General features: G+C 38.9%; 1 long non-coding RNA gene across 1 annotated transcript; it reads left to right on the top strand.

Moving 5' to 3' along the window:
- On the top strand, positions 1–2018 carry LOC139434856 (uncharacterized). Its single transcript, XR_011644161.1, has 3 exons — positions 1–69; positions 954–1098; positions 1898–2018. It is a non-coding gene; the product is annotated as an uncharacterized lncRNA (long non-coding RNA).
- Positions 2019–2774: the final 756 nt, after the last annotated feature.

Genomic DNA, 2774 nt, shown 5'->3' with positions numbered 1-2774 from the left:
ATCGGGATCGTTTTACACGTTAAATATGAGCATCGGGACGTCAACAAAGAACAGAAGACTTGAGATCTGGTGAGTCCTGCAACTGTAATGGAGTTAAATATGTATTTAGATAATCCTTAGCTTGTGAATGTTTTATTTTTTATTCAAGGTTACGTTTCTTCTTCTAGTTAGCTGAGTTTCTTCCCGTTAAGTTGGTATTCATCATTAATAGGTTGTTAAATGTTAAGAAGCCCTGACATGCTGTTTCTTGCAAGATGTTGCGCCCGGGAAACCTGGGTTAACAGGTGGCTGCTAACGTTAGCTTACAGTGTATTGCAGTGCTGCCCCCCCACCCTCTCGTCTCCAACACGGGATAATTACACATAAACATGCAGCGGGGTGTCACAATGTTGTCGCCAAGTTTAATGTAAAGTTTCACAGCTTTCTTATAGCGGAATCTAGTTTGTTAATGTTCAGTAACAGCTAGCATAGCATAAACAGCTAACCGCTAACGTTTGGCTAACTTGCTAGTTAGATCTGCTCTATATATTACGAGCCAACATGACTAGCTAATGTCACACTGTGTGAACTAAAATACTTTTTGTATTACTACATCATACATGCTTGGTCCAAATCACTGCTAAAATTAATTATTTTTGAAAATGTATAGTAAAGAAACACTCAGCCATGCATAAAATAACATAGCAAAAATAATACGGGTAATGTTTGACCCATGTTGTGCCTTAGAAGTGTAGTGATACAAACATGATTTTTATTCAAAAAGTAAGAAAGGGAAAAATACAAATTGGTGTTGATCCAAAACAGGTTAATTGAGGAATACCTGGAATCCTGAATGGTTAAAGTAATTTATTGCAAAGATATTTACAATTAAAACTAATTCGGGTCACTTTTGACACATGTTGGTTGTGTAACAAAGGGTTAACATGACGGCTGTGAGTTCACTCTTTTGACAGAGCACCAGTGGACAGCGAGGACTATGGAAGAGAAGATGTGATGGCTTTGTGTGGAAAGCTGCTGACGCCAGCCTGTGTCCCTCATCAGTCTCTCCAGGCAGCACCCAGCTATTCTTCCATCTTGCAGATGAAAAGACTTTGATATGTGAGTAATAACTAACTTGTGTCTAACATAGTATTGAATGTGGTTTAGTAAAGTATTTAAAAATACCCCACATTGTACATGTACAGGACAATCAGACCTTGTTCAACAAAGATCATAAGACAATTGTTTTGTCTTTGAGGTACAGCCGCAGCAGAGAGTCTGAGTTTGAAGAAAGCACTAACATTTTATTTAGTGTTGTTTAATCAATCAATATTTACTGGTCTTGAATTTCCTCACTGGATTACAAAATGCTCAAATCTTATTGTACAGGGACATTATGCAGATTTAATCACCTGAAGATGAAAATATAGATTCATCGATATGTACCATTTTAAGGAAATAGACTGTTAGTGGTATTGACCGAAGCTCCGCAGCTGTAGCTAGGCGCTGCTAATGAAAACTCAAGTGCTCAATTTGTTGGTTTTTCTTTATTATTAAGAATTGAGCAAGTATATCTTCCTCTTCGAAATCCCAGTTGTACTTCGCCAACACGTAGTGCCTGGGAGGGTGTGTTTGATTGTTCCCACCCTTACCTCACTTATGGACTAGGTCATGTTAGACAAGCAATCCAGTGGTTAGTTTTAGGGTCACCTCCATTGTTTTATTTTTTATTTATTCACTTTAAGAGAAAGGGATTTCAGAAACAAGTCTCACAAGTTTGTCTCGCGGTAAAATTAACAAAAGCTAACTGTTGTTATACTATGTTCCCCCCTTCTAAACTTATGAAATAATCAATGCCCTGATAATAACATCCATCATTATGGTTTACTAATAGTTATCACTTCACTTCCTCCTCCAGCACCTGGACACAGCAGGAACCTATGCCAGGATCCTGTTTGTGGACTTCAGCTCTGCCTTCAACACAACCCTCTGGCTGGAGGCTGCGCACCATCAGGACCAGAACCTCTCTCCATCAGGACCAGAACCTCTCTCCATCAGGACCAGAACCTCTCTCCATCAGGACCAGAACCTCTCTCCATCAGGACCAAAACCTCTCTCCATCATGACCAGAACCTCTCTCCATCAGGACCAGAACCTCTCGGCACCTCAACAAGGCCCGCCCCCCCACTGACACTTTACCTCAGCCACAACGCAGACTCTGCATGGAGATCACAGGATGGTAAATAATGCAATGTTTGAATATTGCTTACTGCCCATATTTTATATTCTATAATTTATTGCATTCTATTTCTTAATATAGTTCGCTATCTGTGTAGTTTTTACATTTTTTTATTTGTATGTACGACACCTCCTCATACGTGTGAACATACCTGGCAATAAACCCGTTTCTGATTCTGATCTGTTTGTCCTCTAGGTTGCACTGCCACGTCTACAGTAGCACAGAATGGACAGAGGAAATATGATTGGGCCTCAAGTTTTTTGCAGCCAATATACATTATCCTACAAACTTGGGATAGGAGGGTGAGTGAACAAGTTATCCATTGGTTGGAACCTACATCCCCATTGTTAGACGTACTAAATCCTGCACACTGCTCCTTCAAATTGACAATGTGAGCATATGTCGCCATTTTGCCATTTCTGTTATTTTCAGTTGAGAATGTTTCAAAGTAATCTTAAAAAATTCAACTTACTTTTTGTTTCTACTGTTTATAAGTATGATGTTTAAATATGAAATGCTGTATTCATTAGTTGTACTATAATTCTACAAATATTTT

The sequence above is a fragment of the Pseudochaenichthys georgianus genome, chromosome 1 (assembly GCF_902827115.2).
Source record: "Pseudochaenichthys georgianus chromosome 1, fPseGeo1.2, whole genome shotgun sequence".
In the NCBI taxonomy this organism is placed as follows: domain Eukaryota; kingdom Metazoa; phylum Chordata; class Actinopteri; order Perciformes; family Channichthyidae; genus Pseudochaenichthys; species Pseudochaenichthys georgianus.
The sequence above is the reverse complement of the archived record's forward strand: the minus strand, read 5'-3'. Positions and strand labels throughout refer to the sequence as shown.